The sequence below is a fragment of the Acomys minous genome, assembly GCF_964271855.1.
Source record: "Acomys minous genome assembly, chromosome: 1".
Lineage (NCBI taxonomy): Eukaryota > Metazoa > Chordata > Mammalia > Rodentia > Muridae > Acomys > Acomys minous.
The window spans coordinates 132042875-132065812 of record NC_140483.1 but is presented as its reverse complement, the minus strand read 5'-3'; the positions used below and the strand labels follow the sequence as shown (position 1 = coordinate 132065812).

General features: G+C 37.6%; 1 long non-coding RNA gene and 1 pseudogene across 2 annotated transcripts in view; one reads left to right on the top strand and one right to left on the bottom strand.

The window, feature by feature from the left end:
* The window catches only part of LOC311603752, a 688670-nt gene that overhangs the window by 16393 nt on the left and 649339 nt on the right, over nt 1–22938 (top strand). The gene's annotated exons all lie outside the window — the stretch shown is intronic.
* Nucleotides 8300–8863, bottom strand: LOC311597549 (ferritin light chain 1-like; annotated as a pseudogene). The gene has a single exon. The product of its transcript is annotated as a ferritin light chain 1-like (transcript).

Sequence of the window (22938 nt, the reverse complement as noted above, 5' to 3'; positions counted from 1 at the left end):
AAAGGTAATGGGATTTTAATAGAAACCAATGGAGAAAAGGCCAAGCCTACACATATGTCCTGGTAGAGCTGTACCACAGGACTACTGTCATAATTGCTTTAAGGTTACAAGTTGTTTATACATTATGAAATTAAGACTCAGAAATTAGATGTTGGCCAGTAAATTATTGGGTCATTTTGTTTCTTTTTGAAGATGAAAATTTAGTTTGGATTTTGGCCAAAGGGAGGAAAGAATTTCCAACAATTGCAGCTTTCTAAGGATAAAATGATAGGTAGTGAAGTCTGAACTCAAGTTCCTGGTAGATGAGTCACTTGGAAGATTCAACAGGTGATAATCAAGGTTCCTTTTTAAATCTTGGATCTTATCCAAATCAGGAATGTAAAAATGTCTATACTTCATTACACTATTTTAATTTGTTGAACATTTGGCCTCCTAAATTTTATACTTTTTATTTAGAAAAGAAATATTAGAGGCTGATGAGATGGCTCAGAGGTTAAGAGTACTGAGTGCTTGGATAATTCTCATCAGACATGCTTGGCCATTTGAGTAATCTTCTTTAATGTAAAATTCCTTTAATATACTGATTAGGTATTAGATTAATCAATAATATTTTATGATTTATTGTAAAATACAAATTTATGCACAAATATTGAAATGTTATACTAGTCATATCTCCCGAGGTTCCTTGTTGTTGTTGTTGCTATGGTTTTTTGAGATAGGATTTTTCTTGTAGCCTTGGCTGTCATGGATGCACTTGGTAGACTAGGTTGGCCTCAGACTCGAAGAGATCCACCTGTCTCAGCTTCCTTGAATGCTGGGATTACAGAATGCTGGGATTACAGGCATGCATCTCTGAACCAGGCAATTGTTTTTGTTTTTTTGCTGCATAAAATCCAAACTGGCATATCTTATTTCAAAGTCACTTGCTTAAATACAAGAATAAAACAAAAATCTATCTTCTTGTTGCACTGAATTTCAATAGCCTTACCACCTAAAAATTGTCTTTATCTTGTGTGTGTGTGAACATACCACGGCATGTATATGGTGGCCAGGGGGTAATTTGTGGGAGTCAATGTCCTCCTTCTACTATGTGGGTCTCAGGTATTATACATTAAATTTTTAGCTTTGGTGGCAAACACCATTACTTGATGAATCATCTTATTATTCTTTTAAATTGTAACTAAAGCTTACAACTGCATACTGTTTTGGGTAATATATTACATAAACAATGTTTATTAGCCTACTAGTCTCCAAAGAAAGAAGTCCACAAAAATGTTGTTTCGTTTGAAGGTTTGTGTCTATATTTAATGAAGAGATGTAGCGAGAAAGAGCTTATACGCTTTTATTTTGGTGCCTGAAATAATAGACTCCTAGGGTTTATGTGCTATAAAGGTCATTAATGTTAACTCTTTTAATCGCATTATATAGATGAGGAAACTGTGTCACAGTAATATTGTTACTTATCTATTCATCTGCTTTACTTATCAGTCTTTTTACTTGGCAGTTTGTTCGATTATTACCCACCATCTAAAGAAGCTTGGACAAGATTATACTGCCAGTAAAAGGGGTCCTGCTGCTTTTTCTCCAGGTTCTATGTTACTATTCCTATTTGTCTAATGGCTACAAAGTGACTAACCAACCTAGGAGTCTGAAAGTAGGTAAAATCATTACAATCAAGAACAACAATCTTATCCTTTGCAAACTAGATTTGGAATAAAGCCAAATCCCACCTTCTTGTTGCACTGACTTTGATGGCCTTACTATTTTTTAAATTTACACTTATTAATTACGTGTGTCCTTATATACACATCATGGCATGTGTATGTGGTCAGAGGACAATTTGTGGGAGTTGGTTTTCTCCTTAACCACTTACTAGTGATAAAAATTTCCTAATGTGTTTACTTAACTTTGATATATACAACTTATATTTTATATATAATATTAGGTAGCAGTCATATGAATTATGCTATTTTAGTCTTTATAGGTCCCAAGATAGATATCATTTAAAAAACAGGTCACATACTGAAAGGCTTGTAGAATTTAAATTTTCAGTAATTAAGTATATCTCCCTCAATCTCTTCTTGTGTCTTAAGAAGTTGATTTTATAAAGAAAAAACATATTTCTCTTGACCTAATGTCAGGTTTGGGACCTATATTTTGCATTGTTGTTGCCATTTTGTGGGTGGAAACTCAGAGGTTCTGAGAGGTTAATTATACCCAAAAGTCATTTGGCACATTAAAAATAAAAAAGTCATTTCACTTATTTTATATCCTTGTTGAGAGAAAGAGAATAAAAGTAATACTAGATATGGCACTAAGCAAGCATACCACACTGTAGACTTCTCTTCATTTCCTAGCCCATTGTGTGTGAAATTTTGAACAGTGTTTTCTAGAGAGAGGTGGGGAGCAACACGATAATAACAGTAAGAATATCTGGGAAAAGCTGGCTATGTTTGCAATGCCTTGCACTAACTGCCTCACATGCACCATCTCATTTGATTTTTGCAGGAAACAAATGAATATTTTCATTTTAAGTTGAGAAAATGGGGCTTGGAGTGAATCAGGAGCATGCCCAAGATTACTGCTCATAGGCCGAAGCAGCATCAGTGTAAAACCCCTGTGTTTTGGAAGGTTCCTGTTTCCCTAAATTTTCCTTTTCTTTAGAAACAGGTTGCAGAAATGAGTTATGACTTCAGTGGATGTAAAAAAATTATTTATGTTGCTTTTCTAAGGCAAACAACCTTAGATATCTCTGAAACTTTTGTTTTAACCAGTTGTTATAAAATTTAAAAGAATTTGAGTTTTTTGTGGAGAAAATGCTAGAACTTATTATTATAAATAAATAATTGCATAAATAATCATTAACTTTTAAAACATAAGATTTGGGCCTATAGGGCCTACTGATTTAAGAAGACTTTATGCCAATTTCTATTGTTAATCCATATAATTGTGAGATAAAGTCAGGAGGAATCCTTATTTTTGTTTCTCTGCTCCTTGAAATATAATGGTGCTTAGCTTCACTGCTACTACCCTAATAAAGAGCAGTCTGTGACTTTTCTGCTTTTTCAACGTGTCCTAATTGTGTCTGTCGTTTACAGACACTCTAGAAAACTGTGCAGTTGTATGTATTAGCAAACACTCTCCTTCATTCAAAATTCAAATCTTTTGCTTATCCCAGCCGCAGCCTTTTGCATGGTGGAATCCAGTGAGGGAACATGGGCCTTCCTTTGTATTCTATTTCCATCATCCTTAAAACAGGGTCCTGTGGATCAGCAGGAACAGTGGGGGAGGTTGTGAGGGATATGAGTTATTGGGTTTCACTCAGAGTTAGTGAGTCATTGACCGAAGGGCAGAAGTACATATTTACAGATGCTCCTGGAGCTGCATACACTGTATATATTTACATACACTGTACATATTTACATACACTGTATATATTTACATACACTGTATATATTTACATACACTGTATATATTTACATACACTGTATATATTTACATACACTGTATATATTTACATACACTGTATATATTTACATACACTGTATATATTTACATACACTGCATATATTTACATACACTGTATATATTTACAGGTGCTCCTGGAGCTGCATACACTGTATATATTTACATACACTGTACATATTTACATACACTGTATATATTTACATACACTGTATATATTTACAGGTGCTCCTGGAGCTGCATACACTGTATATATTTACATATACTGTATATATTTACATACACTGCATATATTTACATACACTGCATATATTTACATACACTGTATATATTTACAGGTGCTCCTGGAGCTGCATACACTGTATATATTTACATACACTGTATATATTTACATACACTGTATATATTTACATACACTGTATATATTTACATACACTGTATATATTTACAGGTGCTCCTGGAGCTGCATACACTGAAGTTTGAAAGCTACGACCTAGGTGGTGGTTCTATGTAGACCTATGCTTTGGTGCTCGTAGCCTCAGCTTCTGTGATTAGGACAATGAATGCAGGGATAGAGTGGAGGCCAGAAAGGTTATTCTGTCGCTGGTGTTGTTATCAACTGGCTTCTAGCTTGAAGATGCTTCCTCTAGTGGCTGTGTTTTTAGAAACCTCACTCCTTTCATTCTTGCCACCCTGCCCCCACCCACCTTGTGATATAGAGTGTCTTATTTGGGTGTGTATTGCCAAGGTCAATCAGGATGACCTTGGGAGTGCTTTTGACATGGTTTACAGGGCACAAAATAGTTAAGTACGTAAAAATACAAGTACATTCCTTTGTTAGCAAGACCATACCTTACCCCACTGACTTCCATTTTTCAAGTGTAAAAGATCTATCATTTGATCTGGGTTAGCTGAGATAACCCAAAGAAGGACTTAAGACACTGAGGTCTTACTAAGAGTAGGCTCAAGGAAGCAGAGGATACACAGCTCTGGTTAAAACTGCCTGCTAGTACCCATGCAATGCTCCAGCATAATGCTTTACATTATTTCACTTCCTGATGGAGAAAGGCTTCGCTCAGCTTCCTGTAGGTGCAAACTGGTGAAGCCTCTGCATGAGTCAATTACTTCTTGCAGAATTCCTGCCTTAAGGGTCTCTGCATGCATACCTTAGGATCTAGAACCGGTGAACTTTTATGAATAATGCGGAAAAACCCTTGCTATATAAATGAGTTAAAGCTTGGCTAATAGGGAGCAAAGCTGACAACTATGTCTTCTTATATTTACTTTTTAAAATTCTATTTTGAGTGTATAAGGGTTTTGCCTGCATGTTTTACCATGTGAATGCCTGGTAGGCAGAGGAGGGCAACAGATCCCCTGAAACTGGATTTACACAAGGTTATGGGTTGCTTTATGGGGCTTGGGACTGAGCCCAGGTTCTCTGGTAGAGCAGCCAGGGCTCTTGACTACTGGGTTATCTTTCCAGCCCAGTTAGCAGTCATTCTAATTTTCTATCTTCAGAGTTTAGTACAAAGTCAAGAAAGTTATATGATAAATTTATATGAAATTAGAGAAGAACGCAAAAGAGAATGTGTAAGTTTGTTATCCTCAGATGAATAACAGTGCCAAGAATAAAATTACCCTTCAGTGATTCACAAATTATATTGGTAAGAGCCAAAATACTACAACTACTCACTTCTCCAAAGGAAGATGACCACACATGGCCATGAAGGCCAGACACTTGAGTTCCAATCTCACGTCCCTTTGGAAAAAGGACAGGACCAACTTGTGCAAGTTGTACTTTGATCTCTACATCTGCATTAGAAAAAGTGTGTATATGCACATACACACTAAATATAAAATACTTAAAATTTTAAATTTTAATTAAAATGTATTACATCCTTATTCCCTTTACTCTTTCCAGTCCCTCAAATGTGTTCCCTTTATACCTTCTCCTCTCTATTTTGAGAACTTTTTCTGTGATCATTACATACAACATATATACAGAAATAGTAATTCATTATAGAGAATAACACAGGGGTATTTCCTAAAATCTAGTACTAAATCATTTAATTTAACTTATCTGTCTCACTTATGGGAATATACTCCAAGAAAATGTAGCCAGCATAACAAAGAGATATGTACATTCCCAAGCCCATTGCAGTGAGTGGTGTTGCCAATAGACAAGATGTGGAACCAATGCAGATCTTTATAAAGGGACAAAAAAATGTAGTTTCTGCAAACAGTGGAACATTAATTAAAAAAAAAAAAAAGAATGACGTCTCATCTTCAATGAAATTGCTGGAACTGGAGCACGACGTGATAAATGAAATAAACCAGTCACATGAGCTCATCCAAATATTAAAGCCAAAAGAGAGAAGTTGGTTAGGATAGTGGTAGACATGAATAAAAGGTTAGATAATAGGTAGCCAAATATATGTAGCACAAGAGGATCAGTGTTGTTCACAATGACTGACTACCTGGGAGAGATGCTTAAACCTTCCAAACTAAAATTAAAAAGTAAGTAAGTAAGTAAATAAAATTGCTTGTTCTTGCTCGTATCCAGATTCCAGCTTGTAATGTATACATGCTTGCTGGTCAGTGGGTAAAAGGTGGTTTATGCTAAGAGTGTGTAGGGGAGGGAGAAGGCAGGCAGACACATGTGGAAAGGCCACTGGGTGAGGACAGAAAGGATGTGGTGGAGGTGAGGGGGAAGGAAAATCTGTCACCAAGAGAACTCAGGCAGGAACCTGGAGTCAGGAGCTGAGGGAGAAGCCGTGGAACAGTGATGATTACTCGCTTGTTCTTTAGCATTTCCCCAAGCCTGCTTTCTCATACAGTTCAGGACCACCTGTCCAGAGATGGCACTGCTCTCTGTAGGGTGAGCCCTACCACATCAATCACTGATTAATAAAAAAGAAAAGAAAAAAATAAAAAGAAAGAAAGAAAAAGCCATATATTTGCCTACAGGCCAATCCTATAGAGGCATTTTCTTAATGGAGGTCCCCTCTTGTCAGATGATCTTGGCTTGTGTCAAGCTGACAAAACAAAACACAAAATACAACAAAACAAGCAAAACTTCAAACCAAAACAAACCAAAAATTCAAAAGAACACCCCCCCACCAAAAAACAAACAAAAAACCAAAACAACCCCCCCAGAGCCCAAAACCCAAAACCCAAACCAAACCAAAACAAAAAAACAAACAACCAAAACCAAACTAGCAAAACACACTAGCAGGAGCAGATGATGCTTCCACGCTCTGCAGCCTGACTGAGATGTAGTTTAGCCCACTTGGGCACAGCTAAGTTGTTATTGGAAAACATGTTTCCCCAGGCAGTTGCTTCTGAGAAATCTTTTTGGCTTAGTCTTTCTGTATATGAATTAAGTAGGGCTTTTTAAAAAAATAGATTTTTAAAAAATTTGTTCTTTATTTATGTATTCACTCTCCTCCAGGTCCCACATCCTGCTCTCTTCCCCCATTCCCCCCTCCTACAAAGCAGCTCCAAAGGTCTCAAAGCCACATGGTCAGGTCCATTCCAGCAATGAGCCTACTCCTGGTTTTTTCATTTCCTATTTCTGTGATAAAAACCCCCAGCAAAAGCAACTTAAGTGAGAAAGGGTATATTTGGCTCACAATTTCAGGTCACATACAGATCGTCATTATAGAGAAGTCAAGGTAAAAGGCACTCGATGCCGCTAAGTCACATGACTCTGCAGTCAAGAGCAGAAAGCAACGAATTAGTGTCTGCACATTTGTGCTCAGCACTTTCTCTACTAGTATACAGGACAAGATCCTCTGCCTAGGGACTCAGTGAGCGGGCTCTTCTCATCTCAATTAATGCAATCAAGCAATCTGCCACAGGCATGTTTACAGGCCAAACTAATCAAGGTAATCCCACACTGCAGCCCCCATCCCCAGTGATTCAACTGCGTGTTAAATTGGTAATTAAAATTAACCATCACAAGACAGGAGTTTTATCCCCAGGGCTCATATGGCAGGAGGAAAGAAGAAACCTCTGCAAGTTGTCCTGTGACCCCCACACACATGCTGTGGAATATATAAAATAAATGAATGAAAAAAATACAATAAAAAACCCAAACCATAACTTCAGACTTTTAAAAAATAGCCACCAACAAAACTTTTTAAACGTCCAAGATTTGAATCCTAACTCGGTGAATTTGGACTCAGTCTGGAGTGAGCAGTGCTGGCCTCTAGCCAGCTTCCCTGTCTTGTAGGAGCTAAGTACTTACTTCTGTTCCTAAGTCTACACTGAGTGACTTCATGTACATAGCTTGAATTTAGATTTAGGAAATGCTGTGGACTAGAGACCCCCCTCTTGGAGTTCTGGATGTCAAGCATTTACTAGTGTATTATTGGTTTGGGTCCTGTGGAGACACTCAGTAACCTCACACCCTGGGAGTAGATGTGGTAGTTAGTGTTGTTGTATCTCACTTACTATAAGCTGTGCATATATGGTAATTTCAATCTTTTATCCCTTTCTTTCCCAAGTAATTTTGTTTAATGAATATCTTCTTTACTTGAATAGCATCGTTGGAGCCTTCTTTACTTGAATAATATTATTGGAGTTACTTTAATAAAAATACCAACTTCACATAATAGAGAAAATGATTTAAACGATCTCTTCTTCTTTTGTCATTCCTCCCCACGCCCCTGCCAGTTCTTAAAAGCTTTATTTTGCTTGGTCCAAAACTTGGGAGAGGCTCCAGGGCTCTTACAAAGTTGCCTAGTGGCTTGAGAGGTTCATTGAGGTGGAGGTCCTAAGGCTGGCCGGCGCAGAGCTGACGAGGGAGCGCCTTGGAAGGTAAGGAGGCCTCCTAGTCCTGCTTGAGAGTGAGTAGCTCAAAGAGATACTGGCCCAGAGATGCCTGTGGCACGGCAGTTTGATCGGGCTGTGGCGCAGCCAGTCTACGCATGTTGGTCACGTGGGTGCCCATGTTGATGAGCTTCACCTCCTCATCCAGGAAGTGGTTTTCCAAGAAATCGCAGAGATGAGGGCCTGTGTGAGCAGAACCCAGGGAATGAAGATCCAAGAGAGCCTGTCTTAGGTTCTTCTCCAGGGCCAAGGCAGCGTCCATGGCCTCCTAGGCTTTACCCCACTCATCTTGAGATGGCTTCTGCACATCTTGGAAGAGTGCGCGATCCTGGCGCTGGTTCTGCAACTTGAGGAGAGGTTCAGCTCTCTCTCTCTTCTCGGCCAATTCGCGGAAAAAGTGGCCTACATCATCCACAGCCACATCATCACGATCAAAATAGTAGCCCAGAAAGAGGTAGGTGTAGGAGGCCAGCATGTGCAAGTTGACCAGGTGGTTCATGGCAGCTTCCACTTTGGTGGAATAATTTTGAGGAATCTGGGAGGTCATGGCTGATCCGAAGTATGGAGCTAATTACAAAGAGACAGTGTTGCCTGGTCCTAGAAGCCGAGGGCAGCGAGGAGCTGGCCCCAGAGGCTGTGACTGGAGAGACGGTAAGGGGGCTGGAAGCTAAAAAGAGGGAGTCCCCGGGTCTGTTCCGTCCAAACACGGTTGATCCATGGGACCTCCAAGGCGCTATTCATTTTGCCACTTTATTAGGGACTTTTTTTTGTTGGTGATTTGTTGAGACAGGGTCTCTCTATGTATGTACGTAGCCCTGGCTGTCCTGGAACTGTAGGCTAGCTTTGCCTCAAGCTCACACGGTTACACCTACTTCTGCCTCCCGAGTGTGGCATTGAAGGTATGTGCCACCATTCCTGACCTTCATTAGAGTGTGCTAAAGAGAAAGCAGTCACTATTAATTTAATAATGGACATAAAACATGTTCTTCAAAGTTAAAATATTAACATAACTTCATTTAATCAGTTACAATGATGCAATTGTTTTAAACAAAAACTTAGGTTATAGCCTTTCCAATACTATACTTTAACAAACGATTTGTATGTTCAAGCTAATTACTATCACGGCAATAATCCATGGGATTTGGAGGTAGAAGAGACAGCCTAGTACCTTCAGTTACTTCATTATCTGTTGTATAAGCGAATACTACAAACTGGGGTGTTTATAAACAAGTACAAATTTCTTTGGCTGATGACCCTGGAGACAGGAAAGTCCAAAATCATCTTTACAGAATCTGGAGAATGTTTTTGTGCTGTGCCATTCCATGATGGAAGGTAGAAGGGCAAGTGTCTTATTTACTTTTCTGTTGCTGTGATGAAACATCATGGCCAAAGCAACTTAAAAGAAAAGCATTTAATTTGGACTCTATGTTTCCATAGGGTTAGTACATGACCATCAAAGTTGGAAACATGGCACCAGGCAGGTAATCCTGGTACCTGAGCAATAGCAGAGAACCTATATATGAACCTCACGCAAGAGATGGGAGGCAGGGGGTGAGTTAACTGGAAATTGTGTAGCATTTTGAAGTCACACCTCATCTAATGGGCGATACTTCCTAATCCTTCCAAAGCAGTTTTACCAACCGAGGACCAAACATTCAAATATATGAGCAAATAAGCCACTGGGAAAAATGTCCTTGTTTCTACCACAGACAGAATTCTGCCCAAAAAGGGCAAGCTTGGATGCAGGCAGAGTTGACAGTCAAACTATGCCAAGACAGGGTAAGCAAGTCCTCAATAGTTCCTGACTCACAAATATATCTGTCAGATATATTGGGCAAAAAGGCTGAAGATGATGCTCCAACATTATAGAGCGTTTTGGGTTATTGTTCAGGCAGCAAACTGTCTCTGTCATCTTGTCATTTGGGAAGCTGCTAACCTGCATTCCCTGTACACTCAGGTAATCAATTTTATTCCTTCTCAAGCCTCTGATGGGGTTGAAGAACAGATAGTTTAGTTTTACAATAAGCTTAGTTGCTTAGGGGTAAAAATGTTTATAGGACTAGATAGATGTTTTAAGTTGATGATGATGAGATATGATAGATATTGATTTACATTCAGAATTTCAGATGCATCAAGATAGCAAAGATGTTTTCTTCAAGGCTATCAAATACAAATAGCCAAAACATTAAGAACATAACATTTATGTAATTCCTGATTGTGTCATGGTTCTTCTTGCTATAGTTAGTTTATTGTATATATGTGTAATAATATAAATGTATATGTAAAAATAAAAATATTTAATTTAAAAAATTAGAAGAAAAAAAAGGATGGTGTTGGAATCTTGATGAAAATTACACTGAATCTGTAGATTAATTTTTGTAAGATTGCCATTTTAATTCTATTCAGGAAGTTGTCTCCTGTGCTAATGAGTTCAAGGCTCTTCCTACTTTTTTTGTCTCTCAGATTGAATGTGTTTGGTTTTATGTTGAGGTCTTTAATCCACTTGGAGTTTAGTTTTTCTTTATGGTGATAAATAAGGGTCGATTTGCATTTTCTATGTCCAGTTAAACCAGCACCATTTGTTGAAGATGCTACCTTTTTCACATTGTATGGTTTTGGCTTCTTTGTCAAAGATCAAGTGTTCATAGGTGTGTGGGTTTATATATGGGTCTTCGATTCAATTCCATTGATCCACCTGTCTGTTTCTAGGCAAGTACCATGCAATTGTTGTTACTGTTGCTCTATAGTACAGCTTTACATTAAGATCCAGCTATACCACTCCTGGGCATCCATAAGATGCTCCACTGTACACGGACATTTGCTCAATTATGTTCATAGTAGCTTTATACATAGTAGCTAGAATCTGGTAACAACTTAGATGTCTTTCAACTGAAGAATGGATATAGAAATTGTGGTACATTTATACAATAAACTACTACTCAGCTATTAAAAATCAGGAAATCATGAAATTTTCAAGGAAAATGGATGGAACTTGAAAAGGTCATCCCAAGTGAGGTAACCTAGAACCAGAAATACACTCATGGTATATACTCTTTTATAAGAGGATATTAGCCCCTTATATGTAGAATAACCATATTGCAAACTACAGACCTACAGAAGGTAAATGACAAGGAGGACCCTAAGGAGAATGTTTAATTCTCATTCAGAAGGGCAAATAGATGCTGTGGGAGTTCCCTGCTAGAATTTTTTGGGTTACTCATGTATACCATCATATCATTTGAAAATAATGATATTTTGCTTCTTCCTTTCTAATTTGATTCTCTTTGATCTCCTTTGTCTTCTTTCTCTAGCTAGAACTTCAAGTACTATATTGATTAGATAAGAGAGTAGACAGACTTGTCTTGTTCCTGATTTTAGTGAAATTGCTTTGAGTTTCTCTCCATTTAATTTGATGTTGGCTATAAGGCTTGTTGTATATTTTCTTTATTATATTTTTGTGTGTCTCTTGCATCTCTTATCTCTCCAAGATTCTTTTTCTTATCATGAAATGGTTTTGGATTAGGTCAAAGCTTTTTTTTTTTTTTTTTTTTTTGGTTTTTCGTGACAAGGTTTCTCTGTGTAGCCTTGCCTGTCCTGGACTAACTTTGTAGACCAGGCTGGCCTTGAACTCACAGCGATCTGCCTGCCTCTGCCTCCCGAGTGCTGGGATTAAAGGCGTGTGCCACCACCGCTCGGCTAGGTCAAAGCTTTTTAAGCATCTAATGAAATCATCATTTTTTTCTTTTAGTTTGTTTATATGGTGGATTACAGTTATAGATTTTTGTATGTTAAACCATCCCTGCATCTCTGGGATAAAGCCTATATGATCATGGTGGATTATATATTTGATGTCTTCTTGGATTCGGTTTGCTAGTATTTTATTATTTTTGCATCAATATTCATGAAGAAAATTGGTCAGTAATTCTCTTTTTTTTTGTTGAGTCTTGTGTATTTTGAGTATCAGAGTGACTCATAAAGTTAATTTGGCAATGTTCCTATTTTGTGAAATAATTTGAAGAATATTGGTATTAGCTCTTCTTTGAAAGTGTAGTAGAATTCTGTACTAAATCTATCCAGTCCTTGGCATTTTTGGTTGGGAGACTTTTAATGCCTGCTTCTATTTCCTTAGGGGTTATAGGTCTATTTAGATTTTTAAAACATGGTCTTGATTTAACTTTGGTAAGTGGTATCTATTGAGAAAAATTTCCATTTCTTTTAGAATTTCCTATTTTGTGGAGTACAGATTTCTGAAGTAAGACCTAATAATTCTTTGGATTTTCTTATCACCTGTTGTTACCTGTTTTCTTTTATGATTTTCTTAATTTGAATATTTTTTCTCTGCCTTTTAGTTAGTTTGGCAAGGGAACCAAAATACTACCTGATATTCAAGCTAAAACTATGAACCAAAATACTACTTCTTATATTGTTCCCCTTTGCCTTTATTTATTTTTACCTTGCTTTCATCACCATGAGTATATACATAGATAAACTTGTATAGTGATAATGGTGATGGAGGTGGTGAAGGTGCAAATATATAGATATTTCCTTATGTTTAGCAGTGGCTGTAAACTCTCTGGTTTTATTATAGTATATGACTTCAGTTAATCATATTCTAATTAATTTGTGGCTGTAAAAAATGATATTATCTTCTCAATTAAAGCCAGACATTGAATATCAGATAGATAAATTTCCTAAAGCATACTGTTTATTAGAGGTAAGTACTAAAAATGTGCTTTTATATTATTTTTGAATGCTTAGGTTTTTTTTATTTATAATATTACAAAAACAACAGACATTAAACTCCTTATTTTTTCATATAAGAAATTGGGATGGAGGAAAGCTCAGCTAGAGACTACACAGCTGCTAAGGGCAAGACTGGAATTCAAATCAGTCTCATATATTTCCAAGCCATAATTTTGCCAATAACAACGCATAGGGCCCATGTGTAGTTTCAGGAGGACCCTTTGGTACAGCTAGTCAACTGCAGATTTCTTTTTGATGTCAAAGCTTTGTTGGCTGGGGAATTATTTTGTAAAACTTTTCCTTCAGGTGACAAGACACACACACACACACACACACACACACACACACACACACCTATTCATCCTGGATAGGGAACCCATGATGAACCAAAGTAATGATTCTACCAAAGTCCAACTTGGTGAAGCAATGAGTTTATTTGGCTTATTTATAGGAATGTGAGTTAAGGGTTTACTTACAAGAGCAGAGACAGCTCTACCACAGTTGTATTTCTGAAAAGGACATAACAACATGGGTGAAAACTCACAAAAGAAGTAATTCTGGAACTTTCTATGTGACTAAAAACAACTCGTTATGGAGCCAGCTTGGCAAGTTCATGACTATCCTTTCCCTGTTAGAGCAATCAGCCTCCCTCTTATTAGTTTTTTTTTTTTTTGGTTATTGTTTCTGTAACCTTAATGAAGGGACCCCATTAATTTTATAATCTTAAGTCCTCTCAGACCCATGATGTTTGTTTACTTTTTGTTTTTCATCCTAAAGGGTAATATGGTATATCTCTTATGTAAACAAATTTAAATATCCATCTATAGAAGTTTATTTTGTTTCTACTTAAAAATTGAAAATACAAAAACAAAACAAATTGTTCTAAAATAAAAAAAGAAAATATGCTAGTTAAATTATTTTTTCAGGACTATAATATGGAATCATAGGTGCACTTCTTTGGCTGTTTCATTAAGTTCCATTTTGTTAATTGATTTTCTTTACTCTGGTTGTTAGTAACAGAATCACATATTAAAAGTTGCTGATTAAAGTTTACTTTTTGATCTTACAAAAATCTCACTGTGACATCATTTCTCATCATTCATCAAGTCAGCGTTGAACATATGTCTGTAGACACTCCCTGTGAAATCTGAAATGAAGCAAGTGTTGACTGGAATACTTTTTCTCCTCTGTGAGCTATGTTAATTCTATCTCCAGAGGTCACAATGTTTCAGCAGTCAGCTGTCTAATAATTTGTTTTCATGCTAAAAAAAAAAATGTTTGTCAGAGCCAGGTGTCCTGACACATGCTTGTAATCCCAGCACTCAGAAAGGCAGAGGCAGGCAAATCTCTGAGTTCAAGGCTAGCCTGGTCTACAAAGTGAGTCCACAACAGCTAAAGTTACACAGAGAAAGCCTGTCTTAACCCTGCCACATACAAGCCAAAAATATTTTGTCAGAAAGTTAAAAAAGATTGTTTGTTAGATGTATTAAAATTTTAAATAAACTCTTTTTTGGGAGGGGTTTCGAGACAGGGTTTCTCTGTGTAGCCTTGGCTGTGCTAGACTCGCTTTGTAGACCAGGCTGGCCTCGAACTCACAGATTTCTCAGAAATGGAGTACATATAACTATACTCACATGTAGTCAAGAATGTTTAGATTGTACACAAAAGAGTCTGTATATATTTTATTTCTTTGAATTATTTACATTATTTAAAAAACATTTTATTTATCATTTGAAGATGTTATTCATGGGTGCCATGTATTTTGATCTTACCTATCTCCCCCCCCCCAGCTCATACTAATTCTCACAGAATCTACTAGCCTGCCTTCCTCCCAACTTTATGTCTTTTTAAAAAATTTATTTATTTATTTATTTATTTTTATTAATTTATTCATATTACATCTCAATTGTTAGCCCATCCCTTGTAACCTCCCGTTCCTCCCTCCCTCCTGCTTCTCCCCTACTCCCTTCCCCTCTGTCTGTGACTGAGGGGGACCTTTTCCCCCTGTATATGCTCATAGGGTATCGAGTCTCTTCTTGGTGACCTAACATCCTTCCTCTGAGTGCCACCAGGCCACCTCATCCAAGGGACATGGTCCAATATGGGGCACCACAGTTTGTGTGAAAGTCAGATCTCCTTCTCCACTTAACGATGGAGAATGTCCTGTCCGTCGGCTAGACTGGGTAGGGGTTTGAAGTTTACTGCCTATATTTTCCTTGGCTGGTGCCATCGTTTGCGGAGGACCCCAGGGCCCCGACCCGCCTGTAGTTTTCCAGGACCCTCTGGATCCTTCTATTTCCTCATTCTCCCAGGCTTCTCACACCTAAAGTTTCAATAGGATGTCTTCCCCTCTGACCCACTTTCCTGGTAGGTAAAGTTTTTCATGGGGATGTACCCCTTGGACTAGTGTCTCGATATAAGTGAGTATATACTATTTGACTCTTTTTGCTTCTGGGTGAACTCACTCATTATGATAATTTCTAGTTCAATCCATTTGTCCACAAATTTCGGAAATTCCTTGTTTTTAATAGCTGAGTAGTATTCTATAGTGTAGATGTACCACAGTTTCTTTATTCATTCTTCTACTGAGGGACACTTAGGCTGTTTCCATGTTCTGGCTATTATGAATAAGGCAGCTATGAACATGGTTGAGCACATGTCCCTGTTGTGTGGTAGTGCATCTTCTGGATGTATTCCAACGAGTGGAATAGCTGGGTCTTGCGGAAGTACGTCTTCTTTATTACTATTATTGTTAATAGCGAATTGAGTCAAATTGGTGCGGACCATGAGTACACTGCTATGGAGCCATCTGCTAGGGCAAGGACCACTTACAAAATCACATCCCCAAAGAAAAGTAACTTTTCCTGACTTAGAAGCCATTATCTGCCAGTGGCCTTCCACCTATGCATGGGCCTGGAGAGCCTCTTTTCAACCCAAGCTGGAATTTTGACTGGTTTGATTTTGTGTGGGTTTCTGCCCCATGTCTGTCTGTCTGTCTGTCTGTCTGTCTGTCTGTCTGTCTATATGTATCCACTTTGTATCCCCGATCATAGGCCCTCCCTCCTCTCCTCCTAGTCCCATCCTCCCTCTCTCTTCCCCCATCTTCCCTCCCCTACTCCTCATATAAGCCACCCCGCCGCCCCTACAACCAACACACCAAGTTGCATCAGGACTGAGAGCATTCTCTTCCTCTGTGGCCTGGCCAGCTAGCCCTGCCAGGGGAAAGTAATCAACAAGCAGGCATAGAGTCCATGTCATAGACAGCCCTCCTCCCCTTTCTAAGGGACCCACACGAAGGCCAAGCGATTTATTGGCTACATATGCAATGGGGGCCTAGGTTAAGTTCATGCATGGTCCTTGGTTGATACATCAGTCTCCATAAGCCCCCCATGGTCCCAGGATAGTTGGCTATGTGGGTCTTCTTGTAGAGGTCCTATCCTCTCAGGGTCCTTTATTATCACCTCTCCTCTATTCTTCCACAAGACTCCTTGTACACTGACCAATGTTTGTCTGTGAGTCTCGGCATCTGTTTTGATCTGCTGCTGAGTGGAGCCTTTCAGAGGACAGCTATGCTAGGCTCCTGCCTGAAAGAATAGAAGAGTATTGTTAATAGTGTCAGGGGTTGGCTCTCCCACAAAATACCTTTCAGGTTGGGCCAGGCATTGGTTGGACATTCTCTCAATCTCTGCTCTATCTTTATCCCTGTACATCTTGTAGGCAGGATAAATTTTGGCTTTAAGTTTTTGTGGGTGGGTCAGTGTTCCCTCCTTCCACTAGGAGTCCTGTCTAGTTAAAGGGTGTCATCTCAGCCAGAGTCACCCCTATATCTTCCCAGGTGCCTATCCTATCACAGGACTTCAGCTTATGTGGGTTATCACAGCAGCTGTGTGTTGATATATAACACCAGCCATGTCATACCTAGAAGACAGCATTTCACAGCCCCCCTACCTATCATCTAGATCTTGCCACCCACTCTGTCCACCCGCTCTTCTTAAATTAAAAAGCTTATTTTCAGTTTGTGGGGGGGTTTTTGCAGGCAGATATGTCTGTGTACCAGTTGCATTCCTGGTAGCCTCAGTGGCCAAAAAAGAGCATCAGATCCCATGGAACTGGAGTTACTCTTGATAGCTGTCGTGTAGGTTCTAGGAATCCTACCTAAGTTTTTCAGAAGGGCAGCTGGTCCTCTTAAGCACTAAAACATCTCTTCAGAACGTCCACCCACTCCTTCATGATGTTTCATGAGCCTTGTAGCGATGGATGTCAGTGAGTGAGCACTAGCAATAGGTTATGATCAGCCCTTAGACAAGTTATGAGTCTCTGATTTAACTGCTTCCCACTTAAATAGGAAGCTTCTCTGTGTGAGGTGGACAACAGCACAAATGTATGGCTATAAACACAAATACTAAGAAAATAGTCTGACAAATGACTGTTTAGTGAAACATCCCTAGTAATTTCCTCTCTAGGGTCTGTGATGTCCCAAGTTTATAGTACTAGATATAAAATCCCCCAACCCCCGGAGTATAAAGCAGTTGGTTATCTCCGTGACTCTCAAGCCACTCTTGCGTCAGTTGGAACCACTCGCCTAGTGGTGGGTTTTGTAGCTTACCATCTAGTTATGGTGTACAATCAAGGGCAATGGTGGTAGTCTGTGTTGTATTAGGTGCCTCTGGGGCCTCCCTTAAATAATTCATAGGCCGATATGGCATTTCGATTTTTATTAAATAACCCATATCTTCTGAGAGCAGTGTTGTTTATGCACACAGGCTAAGCAAAATAAGGATGCATAAATAAACCTTTTCAAATCCAGTAGTATGTAAAGTTATCTAATAGAAAAAAATTATCAGTGGTAATTATATTTTATTTGATAATTCACATAAAATATTTTATAACTTTGAAAACAAACATTGAATATTGTCATTATTGGGCACTTCTATTCCTTAAGCCATAATTTATTTTTATGTTCAACATGGTAATTTGCTGCAGAAATATGTGGTTTTGAATATTTGTTTTAGATAATCAAATACTTCACAAGTTAAAAAATTAAAAAAAAAGGCCTATAGCAAAAAAAAATTAGCATGAAAACTATCATCTAATTCTTTTTCTGTTCCGTGAGATAATAAATATCAGTTGCTTATGTATCCTTACATAGCTGTTTAATAAAAGCAAAGAAGGTGCCCCTACCTTTGCACACATGGCAGTACATCTTGTAGAGTTTTTCATCTTTTCATCTTTTTTCACACATGGATGGAGATTGTTCCAAAGCCCAGTAATAAGAGTCTTTAAGAGCCCTCCTCATTCTCCGTCTTCAGCCTTCCCTCACTACTTCTCTTCCTCTCTTCCCTCATCCCTTTTAGTAGCTGGCTGAAAACAGATTTCCTTTTGTATATGTTTTGCCATTTGTTATCTAGTCACCTTGTAAGGATATCTAAATTGTTTCTAATCTTGCCACTATAAGCCGCATTGCAGTAATGACATTTTATACAAGTCCTTTCACCTGTACATGAGTATATATTTAAAGAGAACTTTTCTGAAGTGATGTTTCAGGATGTTTGAAAAGTAATTTTGAAGAACATTGTGAAATGGCCCTCTGAAGGGGTTGTCTGTCTCCACTGCCTGGCCAAACAGTATCATTAATCTTTTTTGCCTGTGAAGAATGGTATTTTAGTGAAGTTTTAAATTTCATCACTCTTTTTCTATTCTTCATGTGCTTAAGAGCTATTTGTGTTTTATTTTCCACCAACTGTCTGTACATATTGTTTTCCTATTTTTCCTTTGGGTCATTTATTATTGCATAATGAATTTTCTTTCCTATTTATTGGTTTATGACGTCTTTACAAGTATTTATTCCAATTTATCATTCTTATTTCGCCATTGTTTATTGTGGTTTTTGTTACAAATATTGTTTTAAAGTTTTTGTGTGTGTTGTAAAATTCATCAGTTTTTTGATTTATAGCATCTGTGTCATATTTAAATAGGTCTCCCCTCCATGAAGATTATAAAGAAAATTCTTTTTGGCCACTTGTAATTTTTTACACTTTCATTTTTACAATTGCCTCTTTCATCTGTTGGGAATTTATCTTGTTTAGAATATGAGTCATAGCTTTATCATTGCTCTTTTAGATGCCTATCCAATAGCATCTATTGAATATTCCATCTATCTTTTCTTCAGTTATTTGAGATGCATCTTGATATCTTTTTTATACTTACAATTATGGTACACACTCTGAATCAAGAGTGTTAGATACTATAGGAACTTTAATAGTGTAATATATTAACAATTCTTATGGTCAGAAATTGCTATCTCAGTGTGATGACAAAGCTAACACTCAAACAAAAGTAAAATAGTGGTTGATTTCAAGGAAAGCTTCACGGGAAGGTGGGCATCTATTCTTTCTTGACAGATGTACATGAAAATTGATAATACAAACCCTAAAAAGAGAAATAGGTGAACTAAAGGGATGGAGGATGAGTTTTCATAATTCTAATAAAAAAGACTGGACAAGGAAAGAGGGAAGGTAAATGTTGATTAGCTAATGTTTAAGCTGGATTGATAAGAATAATACTGAAAATGTTTTTATTTTATAAGAACACATCTTAGAAACCTAAGAGAAAAATACTGTTATAAAGTATGTTGCTTACATTTATTCCTCTTAGGAAAAAGAAAAAAAAAAAGAAAAATTCTATTGTTATGTTGTAACATATATTTCATATATGAAATATGAAATAACTTCAGTCTCAGCCTGAATAAGAGCAGCATCATGAGAACACCAACTGACATGCCAGTGTGGACAAGGGAAATTCCACATGGTTCCATTTATAGATGAAGAGCTAGAGATGGAAAATGACTGAGAAATAAAAAATCTGTTGAAGAAAGAAAGGAAATCTGTTGCTTCTAGTGATGAGCTCCTACACAGGCTGTTCAATCCAAGTGGCTAGCCTTGGGTACATGTATATGAAAACAAAAAATAAGTGTGTGCTGTAGGTTAGATACACATGTTCATACATATATGTGTATATACATATATGCACATATTCACATATGTATATACATGTAACAAAAACCATTAAAGTAAAGATCATGAGTTTGCAAGGAGTTAGAAAGTAATGAGGAATGTGCTGCTGTAATGTAGATTCGGTGTCACGTATAAAATTCTAAGGAAAACACTATTTTAAAAAACTGCTGTGCCGCGATGGCACACACCTTTAATTCCAGCATTCAGAAGACAGAGCAAGACACTACTGTGAGTTTAAGGCTAGCCTGGTCTACAGAACGAGTTCCAGAACAGCTAGGGCTGCACAGAGAAACCCTGTCTTGAAATAGTGAAATCAAACAACAACAACAAAAAAAAAAAAAAAAAAAGAAAGAGAAATTAAATTTTTTTATATTTTTTATAACATTTTGTTCTTATTATTCTAAAAGGTAATTTGCAGATGAATTTGGAATTTTGTAGAAGTCATCTTTCTTAAATGGAAAAGTGATAAAATTTCTTTCTTGTATAAGTGGCTCTTGTCCTTTGTGTGTCTACACATTTTGTGATCTGGCCACTCCTTCCATTACATATACTGCCTTCCATCCCGCCTCAAACCCTGAAATTTCTTACATGCTATTACATTTATACATTTTGATCTGATTATTCTAGTTCAAGATAAGTGCTCAATGCGTTTAGTTTAATGATTTTTCTCAACTTGATTCTTCCTGTAACACTGCTCCCCTGGGAGGGCTTCTTCAACCATACTTATTCAAGTCCACTACCATTTTTCTCTTCTTGCTTCTATTACCCTGAGTTATGGATTCATGCATGTGTGTCTGTTGCAATACTTATTTTATAAGTATTGCTTATGTACACACACACACACACACACACACACACACACACACACACACACACACCTTCTAAAATTTGAGGACTAGGTCTAAGACATTCCTTCTTTTTGCCTTCATTTATCTCTCTCTTAGTGATCTTACATCTGGCAAAGTATCTGTTGTAAAAGGTAATGTAGTTAATAAACAGGGAAATGCTATGCCTTCGTCTTTTTATTGGTTTATAGCACTTATTTTTCAGTTGATTATATTGTCTTTACATTTTATCGTATTTGCACTCTGATTAGAGTGGAATTTTATAACTGTGCCTTATACATAATTATTACAGGAAAGATTAGTCTTGTGCTTCTTATATTAAAACTCTCCCTTAATGGCCTTTCACATTAATTAGAGTTAAGTCAAATGTCTTGTAGGGCATGCTTGATTCTAACACGACAGGACTATACACATTGCTCAAGTATTAGCTCCCTTTACATTTTGTGCTAAGGTTCTATTTCTCTGAACCTCTGGTTAAAACTTCTATTGTTATGTTGTAATTTTCCTGTTATAGCTTTTACTCTTCCCACTGATAGCAGGAAACAATCAGATAGTTGAAAACCTGTCCTGCTGAGTAGAATGGTTGAGCCACTTATTAAACTTTGTGTAGTTGTTTTACTGCAAGCAAGGTCAATAAAAACAAAAAGGGCAAGCACATCTGCATTGGTAATTGTGATGATCTTTCTCTGCAATGAGCCTAATGCAAGGAAGGTATTGATATTTTCTAAAATCTGCTCCAAATCATCTCTTTGTTGTTTGTAAGTTGTTGTTCATGTTGTCATGATTGTGATGACAAGTCTTTTCTTGCTGATTTGTCTATGTAATGCGTCTTCCAGAATACCTTTGAAAGAAAAAAATTACTTGGGAAGATACTTTTGGAATTATATTTTGTTGTAGACTGAAAGTTTGTTTTACTCCAATTTATTTACATTTCAATATATTTTTATTATTGTTGTTATACATGAATACAATGTATTTATCTCATATTCACGCCAATTCTTCCTAACTCCACCCAGATCCACTTTAGCATTTTCATTTTTAAAAATAGCCCACTGATGCTAGTTTGTGCTGCCTATATTCTGGAGCATGGTTCATCTACTGGGGGCTGCATCCTTAAAAAAGAAACAATTATCTCTCCCCTTCTTTCATGATGGTCCTCCAGCTTTGGGTGATAGAAATGTGATATAAATGTTCCACTTGTGGCTGAGCACTTATTCCGTGCTTATTTACTAGTTGTGAATCTTTGTGTTAAATGCTGTTCACAGACAAAGAAATTACTCTGAAGTCCTAGGGCTGCTGTAGTCTATGCATACAGAGGCACTCCTTTAGAAGGCAATTTGATACTGTGCCTGTTTAGCAAAATAATAGTGGTAGGGTCATCTCTGGGACCCATGAGATCTCAAACTTGGGTTCTTGGCCAGATTAACAATACCAAGAATGCATTTCCTCTAGTAGAGTGGGCCTTATATCTAACCAGAAAACAGTTGTTTAGGCCAATGTTTGTGCCACTAGTCCATTCATGGGCATATGAGGGAAAAATGGGGGAAGGGTAGATAATGAGGCAGGAAATTTAAGTGGGGAGATGTATGGGAAGGTAGGGTAGAGGAGAGTTATGGAAAGTGATGGTTCACACACACACACACACACACACACACACACACAATTTGTGTGTTATGTATGCAAGCATATCTTAATCTAAAAAGTTTAATTGGATTTACCCTACACAATGCATACTATTTCTTCCAGAAGACAAAGATTGCCAAATAAAAGCCCAGTGCCACATGTGTTGTATCTCTCCACTCTACTTTTTGGTCACAGGTATCCCAGAGATCACCCAAAACAAGTAGGCCATTGGCATTATTTTTGGTTGCCTCTAGAATTTGATGGTAAGACCCTATTGCTAAAGACAGGACACACTTTGGCCACAAGACACTGAGAAATCAAGTTGGTATTCACCAGGAAGCTTCCTCTGTACTGGCTAGGTTATACGTTACCAGGTTTAATATAGGCTGCTTGAGGAAAACAGTTTTACCTGCTGT